Source organism: Hyla sarda, chromosome 9, assembly GCF_029499605.1.
Source record: "Hyla sarda isolate aHylSar1 chromosome 9, aHylSar1.hap1, whole genome shotgun sequence".
NCBI classification, from domain to species: Eukaryota; Metazoa; Chordata; class Amphibia; order Anura; family Hylidae; genus Hyla; species Hyla sarda.
In genome coordinates this window covers 13,199,925-13,210,714 of record NC_079197.1, presented here as the reverse complement: position 1 = coordinate 13,210,714, position 10,790 = coordinate 13,199,925, and positions in this window count along the sequence as shown.

Below are 10,790 nucleotides of genomic sequence, written 5' to 3'. Positions count from 1 at the left end.
AGAAAGTTAAACAGATTTGTAAATTACTTCTATTAAAAAATCTTGATCCTTCCAGTACTTATCAGCTGCTGGATGATCCACAGATGATGTTGGGAGAGAAGGATCGGACATGTTTGATTTCAACTTTTCCTCACAGAGATAGGCCTCTCTCAATTGAGAACACATCAATGTTCAGCCAACTATAATGAAAGATTTTTGTTATTTGTGATTTTTGTTTTTTGCATCTATTCTTAGCATTTTTGCGGAAAAATATATATCCGATATGAGGCCACCTCCGCATGGTGGATGGGGGGACACATTTTGATCAAAAAGTGCGCTAAGAGCCTCCATTTTTTGACCAAGAGTGCTGTTGCAACTTTCTTTTTTGTACACATTATATATATATATATATATATATATATATATATATATATATATATATACACACACACTAAATATCCCAAATAATTTTTTTTTCTTTTTTTTTTTTTGAATTAAATTTTTATAAAAAATTTTTTTAATCTAAATTTGTTTTCCAAAATGGATGAAAAGAAGTCCCTGGCATTTAACTGCACTTAGTTAAACTACATGTGACCCGATGGACGTTTTTATCCATTGATTTCAATGCAATTCAATGGGAAAAAGTTGTTTTTGAGATGCAAAAGAGAGTCCAGGAAAACAATGTGTGAACAAAGCCCCACCCAAAACAATCCTTCGACACGTTTGACCGTCTGACTGGTGGTTCCTAACCTGTGGCTGTCCATCGGCAACTTCTAGAGCAGTGTTTCCCAACCAGGGGGCCTCCAGCTGTTGCAACAGCTGGAGGCCCCTGTTTGGGAAACACCATTCTAGAGTGTCTCCTTATCCCCAATGTGCTTGTGTGCCTCTAGTTAGGCTCTTTTTTCACCACGTTTGTGGCATATATATGGCCCATGCATTGGGAAATGCCCTGAAAGTCCTCCATTACCCATTCTCTGGGTGTTTTTTTTAATTTTTATCAGTGTTTTTGTTTCACAGTATGTAGGGAGTCTGTTTGAAAAATGCCACTAAAAACATAGATTTAAAGGGGTACTACGTTTTTTTTAATTATTTTTTTAAATCAACTGTTAATCAACTATTAAAAAATCCTTCCAGTACTTATTAGCTGTTGAATACTGCAGAGGAAATTATCTTCTTTTTGGAACACATAGCTCTCTGCTGACATCACGAGCACAGTCCAGAGCAGCATGTGTTTGCTATGGGGATTTTCTCCTACTCTGGACAGTTCTAAAAATGGACAGAGATGTCAGCAGGGAGCACACAGCAAAGACTAAGTGAACTTCTCTCCTTTTTATCTGCTTTCAGGTGTGATTTTTATATTACCCACACCCATTACTTGCCCCAGGTGAATTTAAAGGAGCATCACATACTTGAAACAATCTTATTTTTCCAAAATTTTGAAAGGGTGCCAATAATTTTGTCCAGCCCATTTTTGGAGTTTGGTGACATTATGTCCAATTTGCTTTTTTCCTCCTATTTTGGTTTAGTTCCAATACACACAAAGGGAATAAACATGTGTATAGCAAAACATGTTTTACTGCAATCCTTTTCTGTGAGAAATACTTCATTTTCTTGAAAAATTTCAGGTGTTGCTGCGCATGCGCGGTGTACTCACACACATCGCGGCCGCTCCCCCTGCTCCATGAGCTAGACTGAGAGCTGCCGCGATGTGGGAGTATACTGCGCCTGCGCGCTGCGACTCGCACATCGCAGTGTGTCTGCTTGTAGCGGCGTATTGCCACTCCAAGCAGGCACATGTAAAGCCACCATGCTGGGGTCCTTCAACGGCGGATGCGCAGCGTAAAATACGCTGTGGGTCCGCTCGTGTGAACGTACCCTTACGCTAGAAAATTCTGCCGTGTGAACATACCCTCATAGAGAACAGTTGAAAGTGTAACTTACGGTTATGTTCACACAGCGTAAAATTTGCTGGCATATTTTATTTGACGCGCACATTTTCACGCAGCCGCATCTGTGCCGGTTACTGACAAATATGCACGCACAAAATAAAATATTCCAGCGCATTTTACGCGGTGTGAACATACCCTAAGGGTGAATACTTGCTACAGGAAAACAGAATCTGGGCTGGTGTGCTGAGTGACGGCAATGACATTGTGTAAGATCTGCGCTGTAATAGGGCGACAGGCACTTTACAATAAATATACCGTAATCTGTAGTGACAGCGAGGACCTAACACCTGTACAGGGAATGTGCCCAGCCGTCGTTCAGTATGTTTGGTATGTTGTCCTATAACATCCTGTATCTTCTAGGTGTTTTTTGTCAAAACTAAGAGTAATGTTTCCCAGTAACAAAGCCAGACAGGAAACCATAAAGTGCAACCCCACCTGGAGGAGTGTTCCCTACCGTGGTGCTGTATCTACAGTGCTGGCTTCTATAGCTGGACAAACATTTTCTTACAACCCCATACATGCATGATCAGTTCAGCCAAGCATTCATGTGTTCCCAAACATTTCTGTGATGTCCCAGTATGGGATATAGTCCCCTACAGTACTTAGGCTCTGTCAGGTTGAGTCCCTCTGTGCCTTAAGGGCTCTCCTGCAGTGTCTCCCCCATTGTGTTATCTGTATATTAGGTGTATTAGGTATAAAGGACTTTTGAGGACCTTTGAGTTAGTCACATGATAATGTTATCACATGTTCAAGTCACATGTTTTGTTACCCAGAGAGCACCAGCTAACCAGGTGACCTGCAGCTTGGCCTATGGGCTCCTTGTTCAGCCCCTTTATAAGGAAGGGAGGAGCTGCAATCTGTCTCTTTTGATCATTTCATTGCTCTTAGATCCTGAGGTCAAGTCCAGTCCAGACATCTCAGAGTCAGTGTCCAGCACATCTGGAGGCCTCAAGCCTAAATTACAGCCACAAGTCAGTAAGTCAAGTCATCTCTGTCTGCTGTTACTACCTACAGTCAAGTCAAGTCTATCAGCTATCACGCCCCTTCCCATAGGTTTGCATTGAGGGGCAGAGCCGTGACGTCACACGGGGCGGAGCCATGACGTCACAACGCTCCGTCCCCGTGATCGACGGTAATCAGACCCGGAGCGAACACGCTCCGGGGACTGATTTTATGGGATTTATGGCAGTTTTTTTTTATGGGATTCTGCAGCACCGTAACCGGCAGAATTTCCGTGACGGAAACATCAGGTGCAGAAATTCAATTTCCAGCTTCTGTACAAAGAATTGACATGACAATTAAATGACGGTTAAATCCTTCTCGGAAGTAGATTGCCGTCTATGGAGAGACGCAGCCTGCGGAATATCCGCCAGGAAATTCTGGCATGTGAACAAACCCTTAAAGGGGTACTCCATCCCTGGACATCTCATCCCTTATCCAAAAGATAGGGGATAAGATGTCTGATTGCAGAGGATCCGGTTGCTGATATGTTCAGGCGGGACCCCAGCGTTCATGATGTCACGACCACGGCCGCCCAAACCCAGTGTTCTGAATACCGGGACCCCCCGTGATCAGACATCTTATCCCCTGTTCTTTGGATAAGGCATAAGATGTCCAGGAGCAGAGTCCTCCTATAAGGGGTATTCTAGCATTGTAAAAAAAATAATATTGTGCTGGGTCCGTGGAAATATAGAAAAAATATCTATACTTACCTATCCCCAATCCTCCACTGCGGCTCCCATTCTTCTTCTTGTCCTCTATCGCTGCCAGTCAGGTTCACACTACTGACATTCTGCTCAAAATTTCCATGAGGAAATTCCACACAAATTCCTCTTGCAGCAGTCTCCCATGGATCTCAGCAGGAGATTGCTGCTCTGTTCACTTGATGGACGTTGCATGGTGGAACGTCTGGCGAGGAATTGGATTCCACCAAATGGTCTACATGTTCTTTTGGTGAAACCTGCCCGGAAAACTCATTAGTCAATGGAACATATAATGTCGGGGGGTTGTTTGCAAATTTTTCCTCAGTGTGAGCAAGACATCCTGCGCCCCCCCCCCCCCCCCCAAAACTACAACAAACCCCTCACACAAGATCTGAATTATTTCATGCAGTCTGCACTAAGACTCTACAACCCCCTACAGCTCAGGTCACAATGGCTTCCTGTTTCACAAGTGGCTTCTGTCTTTCGGCAATATGACCTCTCACCTTGTCCTCCTGGTACAAAGGGCCGGAGGAGGATCTCCACAATGTGGAAGAGGAAACATCCAAACCTCATTGTGTCATTAGAGTGTAATGTCCCAGTACAGGATATATCCCTGTACCACACTTAGGCCCTGTCAGGTGGAGTCCCTCAGTGTTCTGGGGTCTCCTGCAGTGTCTCCCCCATAATGAAGTTAGTGTTACTATGTCTAGCCAGTACAAGGTTATGTATTATGTGTTTATAAAGTATAAAGGACCTTTGGAGGACCAATGTAAATGTCTAAAGGACCTTTGGAGTTATCACATGTTACCCAGAGAACACCAGTTAAACACATGACCTGCAGCTTGACCTATGGGCTTCTTGCTCAGCCCCCCTTTATAAGAGGGGGAGCCATTACAATCTGCCTCTTATGCTCTTACACCAGACCTTTGCTGCGGTACAGCCAAGAACAGACACCTCAGATCCAGTATCCAGTCCACCTGGAGGCCTCAAGCCTGAACATGTCAGTAAGTCCAGCCATCTATGTCTGCTGTCTCCACCTACAACCAAGTCAAGTTACCAGTCAAGTCAATTATAGTCGGAGTGGCTGCATGGAAGTCTGATCCAAAAGTATTACAACCCCAAGCAAGCTGCACGGCCCTTTCTGTGTTACTGATCGACTCTCTGGGATCCTGGCTGAGCTGTTAAGACTATAACAACTGTCTGACCTCAGTAAAGCCTCCATTAACCATAACCTGGTCATGGACTCTTCTTCCCCTGCCTAACCTTGGGATAACAGGGATATCGTTTGGGTGGTTACCGATCCCCAAAAACCACTCTGGCGTCACGAACATTGGGGTTAATAACACTTTGCCCCTGGGTTATACCATCTGCCCCATCCACCTACACCCTTCACACCCCCTGGTCACACCAAAACCTTGGCGTCACCACAAGAACTTATTATCTATAGGGCCTGGTTGACATGAGCATATTGGTATAGTTTGTAATATTGATCTGAGATACGGACATATTACAGATAAAATCCCATCAATAGGTCATCAGTATTGCATACAAAATACATACAGAACACATATGGTAGCATCCATATTTTACTCCCTCTCCATAGACTTTAATGGGCGCTTCAGGTCTGCCATACAGATAAAAGTTGTAAATGCTGTTTTTTTTTTTTTTTTTAAATATAGACAAACTTTATATGGCTCCCCCCCCCCCCCCCATAGATTAAATGGGCCCTGTCAGAATCTTAATTTTATTCTATGTTGTACATCTTGACAAAACATTAACCTTTCTAATATACTTGTAGTCTCCCTTTTATAGAAATGGTGGCTTATAAAAAAGACCACTAGGGGTCCTCATACCATCCAGAACATAATCCTGTCCGGCTTCAGCATCATCTTTGTCCCAGATAAAGCACAGGCTGGGACGGAGTCCAGGAAGTGAGGGCGGGACTAGCACAACTCTGTGCTCACTCCTGTCCTATCAGACTGCAGCATGAAAACAGAGAGGAGGGGGTTACAGACTGGGCCAGCACTGCCTATAGGCAAATTAGGCAGCCTCCTAGAGCACAACCAGCATCCAAACCACTGGCTCAGCCAGCAGCATGAGGAGGAGGCTTGTTACAGTGTGTCACCCCAGTAGTAAGTGTGGTGTATCGGGGTGAGAAGGTGAGGTGTATGGGGCAGATGTTGTAGCCCAGGGGCAAGGTGTTATTAACCCCTAAATGTTTGTGACGCCAGGGCGTGGTTTTACTAACTGTAGCACCGCTATCCCAAGGTTAGGCAGGGTAATAATAGTCCAAGACCAGGTTAGGGTTAATGGTAGCTTTACTAAGACAGATGGTAATAGTCTTTACAGCTCGGCCAGGATCCCAGAGAGGTGGCCAGTAACACAGAAGGACCTCGCAGCTTACTGGGACTTGTAGTGACTTTGACAGACTTTAGGACAGCGACGCTGACTATAATAGACTTGACTATAGACTTGACTGTAGGTAGTGACAGTAGGCATAGAGGACTTGACTTACTGACATGTGGCTGTAGGTTTGGCTTGAGGCCTCCAGATGTGCTGGACACTGGCTCTGAGACGTCTGGTCTTTACTGTACCCCAGTAGGAAGAGAGATTGTAATGGCTGCCCCTCTTATAAAGGGAGGCTGAGCCAGAAGCCCATAGGTCAAGCTGCAGGTCACCTGGTTAACTGGTGCTCTCTGGGTAACAAACATGTCATGTGAACACATTATCATGTGACTAACTAAAAAGGTCCTTAAAGGTCCTTTATACATAACACACATAATACTATACATAATATATATATTACTATGGGGGAGACACTGCAGGAGAGCCCCTAGTACACAGAGGGACTCAACCTGACAGGGCCTAAGTACTGTACGGGACTATATCCAGTACTGGGACATCACATAAGGTTGAGTGTGTCAAAGGGCAGGCCAATGGGCGGAGTCAAGGGGGCCAGCAAAATTAGCTTATGCCTAGGATGGCAAAAATCCTTGCTCCAACCCCGGTTACAGAGCAGCCTGCAGTGATTGGATGAAGAGATCAAGCACAGCACAGCAGACTCAGGGAGGAAGTGAACACATGGTGAGGGAGGGCGGGCTCAGTGCTTCCTTTGGACATGCCCCTTCCTGAGCAATGGATGTTAGAATGAGTGAGCAGTTGGACAGAGGGATTTGTGAGTCAAATACAGATGCTAGACGCATAAAAAAGACATGTAAAGCATCTGTAGGACCCAGTGAGTAATATATTTAATTATTATATTTTAATATGACAGGGATCGATGGGGTAGGTGGAGGTGTAATGTCCCTGTATGTCCAGTCAGCACTCCATTCAGTGTTTAGCAACAGTGTGTCTCCAGCTGTTGCAAAACTACAACTCCCAGCATGCCCGGACAGCCTCCGGCTGTCCGGGCATGCTGGGAGTTGTAGTTTTGCAGCAGCTGGAGACACACTTTTTGCAAAAGGCTTCTGAACATTGTTCATAGAATATGTCGGCATCACGTTTTCGGCACGATGCCAGCGGATATGACTAAAGGCGGCACTAACGTAGTATGAACCTACTACGCATTTAACCACCGCAACTCCGGGTGCCGGCTGCTATGGCCAAACGTGTGCGGCGGTGGCGGCCGCGGATCCTTACCGCCACATGTAAGTGCACCCTTACGCCGTGTTCACAATGCCGTTTTACCTCTGTTTCCGCTACAGTACGTTTAACTCTGCTTCATAATGTAAGTCAATGGGAAATGAATTGAGCTCTATGGCATTAGGGTATGTTCACACTTAGGAATTTCTGCGCAAATTCCATGCACATTCCGCGCGGAACGGTGTCGGGCTGAAAAAAAAATGTCATTGATTTCTATGGGACAAAGACGCGGATACCGCATGAAGAAAGAACATGTTCATTCTTCATTTGGAACGGAATTCAGCGTCGGAAATTTCGCTTGCGGAAATTCTTCAGTGTGAGCTGAGGAGCGGAAATACAGTTAAAGGGGTATTCCAGGAAAAAACTTTTTTTTTTTTTATATCAACTGGCTCCAGAAAGTTAAACAGATTTGTAAATGACTTCTATTAAAAAATCTTAATCCTTTCAATAATTGTCAGCTGCTGAAGTTGAGTTGTTGTTTTCTGTCTGGCAACAGACATCTCTGCTAGAGATGAGTGAACTTACAGTAAATTCGATTCGTCACGAACTTCTCGGCTCGGCAGTTGATGACTTTTCCTGCATAAATTAGTTCAGCTTTCAGGTGCTCCGGTGGGCTGGAAAAGGTGGATACAGTCCTAGGAGACTCTTTCCTAGGAATGTATCCACCTTTTCCAGCCCACCGGAGCACCGGAAGGCTGAACTAATTTACGCAGGATGAGTCATCAACTGCCGAGCCGAGAAGTTTGTGACGAATCGAATTTACTTCTAATCTCTGCTTGTCTCGGGAACTGCACAGAGTAGAAGAGGTTTGCTATGGGAATTTGCTTCTAAACTGGGCGGTTCCCGAGATACGTGTCATCAGAGAGCACTTAGACAGAAAAGAACAACTCAACTTCAGCAGCTCATAAGTACTGAAAGGATTAAGATTTTTTAATAGCAGTAATTTACAAATCTTATTAACTTTCTGGAGCCAGTTGATATATATATAAAAAAGTTTTTTCCTGGATAACCCCTTTAAACTCTATTGGATATTCCACTGCTGACTGAATTGGAGAGGAATAAGCGAGCGGAATCACTCGAGTAAATTCCTCTCCGATTCCGCACCGTGAACATACCCTAAAGCCGCATCCGTTTACGTATTCTTTTTTTTTTCCTTTTCAAGTGTATAAATATATACATTAAACGGACACGAAAACACAGTGTGAACGCGGCCTTAGACTCTGGTTTCGTGCCATGTGATTTACATCCTTCATGTGTTTACAGGAGGACACAATACCGTATGATGAAACCTCGCTGTCCGCTGCAACAATAGAGACCATGAAACTGCAGCTCTGGAAATTCTGTGTTCTCAATAACAGGAGAAGCTAAAAAAAAACAGGTTATTATTCTGTGTTATCCAATCAGCCCCGGGGACCATAAAAGGAACCCCGACCATTGTCCTGAACATGTTAGTTACTGGGCAGAATAACACCTACACCCCCTGCCTATAGGAGAACGTACATACTCATTGTCCTGACTCACAAAACAGGTTGACACAAGTAGGAACATTCAACTCCTTTCCCAAACTTTTTGCTTTTATTTGATAAAATCCTTTAGAATTTTACTATTTTAATATGTCCACATGGCAGCCAAAAATTTGTGCAATACAATAACCAGATTATAGTGCCATACAGTAAGAAATAATAGTACCATGCAGTAATAAATAATGGTGCTCTACAGTAACCAAATAATGGTGTTATACTGTAATAAATAATAGTGCCATATAATGAAAAATAATACTGCCATTCAGGAATGAATAATACGGCCAAACAGTAGCAAATAATAGTTCTGTATAGCAAATAATAATATTAATAATGCTGTATAGTAATCAAGCGATAGTGCTATACAGTAACAAATAGTGTTGTAGAGTAACCAAATAATGCCGCCATACACTAACCGAATAATAGTGTTGTGCAGTAACAAATGTAAGTACTATATAGCAATAATTAATAGTGCTGTTGAGTAACCAAATAATAGTGCTGTACAGTAACAAATATTAGTACCATACAGTGATAAATAATAGTGCTATACAGTAAAAAATATTATTACCGTACAGTGATAAGTAATAGTACAGTAACAAATGTTGGTACCATACAGCGATAAATACTAGTGCTGTACAGTAACAAATATTAGTACCATAAAGCGATAAATAATAGTGCTGTACAGTAACAAATATCGGTACTATTCAGTGATAAATAATAGTGCTGTACAGTAACAAATATCGGTACTATTCAGTGATAAATAATAGTGCTGTACAGTAATAAATATTAGTACCATACAGTGATACATAATAGTGCTATACAGTTATAAATATTGGTACCATACAGCGATAAATAATAGTGCTATACAGTAACAAATATTAGTACCATACAGTGATAAATAATAGTGCTATACAGTAACAAATATTAGTACCATACAGTAATAAACAATGGTGCTACACAGTAAAAAATATTAGTACCATACAGTGATAAACAATAGTGCTGTACAGTTATAAATATTAGTACCATAGAGTGATACATAATAGTGCTGTAAAGTTATAAATATTACTACCATACAGTGATACATAAAAGTGCTGTAAAGTTATAAATATTGGTACCATACAGTGATAAACATTGGTGCTATACAGTAACAAATATTACTACCATACAGTGTTAAATAATAGTGCTGTACAGTAACAAATATTAGTACCATTCAGTAATAAATAATAGTGCTATACAGTTACAAATATTAGTAACATGCAGTGTTAAATAATAGTGCTGTACAGTAACAAATATTAGTACCATACAGTAATAAATAATAGTGCTGTAGAGTAACAAATATTAGTACCATTCAGTAATAAATAATAGTGCTACACAGTAACACAAATTAGTACCATACAGTAATAAATAATAGTGCTGTACAGTAACAAATATTAGTACCATACAGTAATAAATAATAGTGCTATACAGTAACAAATATTACTACCATACAGTGTTAAATAATAGTGCTGTACAGTAACAAATATTAGTACCATTCAGTAATAAATAATAGTGCTGTACAGTAACAAATATTAGTACCATACAGTAATAAATAATAGTGCTGTACAGTAATCAAATAATGGCGTTATACTGTAATAAATAATATTTCTACACAGTAACTAATAATAGTGCCATACACAAGTGATATTGCCTTATAATAATAATAAATAATAGTGTCATCTGTTAACCAAATAATAGTACCTGATAGTAACCCACTAATAGCGCCATACACTGCCCACTGTCCAGAAATTATTGCTAAATAGTACCCACATAATAAGGACACATAATTCATAATTTATAGGACCACAAATTCTTTAAAGTATAGTGACGGAGGCCGGATATCACTCTCATATACAGTCATGTTACTTGCCGTATCGGAGCCCATATGACCGCTATATATATGACCTGTCCATATAATAGGAGCACTGGCATTATTTGGGCTCCATGAATGGTAGGTCACA